Here is a 983-nt window from a genome sequence, read left to right on the forward strand (position 1 = left end):
AGTATGCACATGAGCCATGACACATATATAGAAATCAGAGGGCAACTTTTGCCAGTCTGTGGGTCAGAGAAACCCAGTGCTGGGTGTCAGGCTTGAGGGCAGGCACCTTTCTCTGAGCTATGTGGACGTCCACCTCCTTTTCTTTCTTGGTGTTGGGGATGAAACTCACGGCCTCTTGTACCACTGGGCTATGTCTCCAGCCCTGGGATGGTTTGACTGAAAAATGTCCTCCGTGGTCTCTGGCATTTGTTGCCTTGGTAATACTGTTTGGGGGAGGCTGACCAGTCTTGCTGGAGGCCTCATGGACCTTTGGGTAGGCTTGGAGATGAAAAGGCCCCACCTACTTTCAGTTTCTTCTCTCTGCTTCCTGCTTTTCACTGAAGCTGTGAGCTCTGGGTTTCCTGTTCTTACCGCCATACTGTTGTGTGTTGCCAAGCCTCACCATCAGGCCCACTGTGTGTTGCCTTACATCCCTGCCAGGCCCACTGTGTGCTGTCCCCACCATGATGGGTGGACTCTTAGACTCTATCCCTCTGGAAGTGGAAGCCCAAATAAACCCTTCCTTGTATAAGTTGCTTTGGTCATGATGTTGTATCATAGCATCATTAGAAAAGTAACTAACGCGTAGTTAGCTATCTTTTGGGACCACCAGCCTGCAAATGACATGGAAACTAATTACTAATTATGAAAGCTTGGCCTTTAGCTTAGGCTTGTTCCCAACTACCCGTTTCTATTAACCTACTTTCTACCACGTGGCTTTTTGCCGCTCCTCCATTCTGTAAGTCCAATTTATTCCGTGGCTTATTGGTGTCTCTCCTGCACCTAGATTCTTCTCCAGATCCTCTCTCTCCCCAGAAGTCCTGCCTACTCTCTCCTGCCTAGCTATTGGCCATTCAGCTCTTTATTAAACTGATCAGAAGACACCTTTCACACAGTGTGATCAAATATCCCACAACACTAATGTAAGCCTCCCAAGTTTTTAT

The sequence above is a fragment of the Microtus ochrogaster genome, chromosome 24 (assembly GCF_000317375.1).
Source record: "Microtus ochrogaster isolate Prairie Vole_2 chromosome 24, MicOch1.0, whole genome shotgun sequence".
NCBI lineage: Eukaryota > Metazoa > Chordata > Mammalia > Rodentia > Cricetidae > Microtus > Microtus ochrogaster.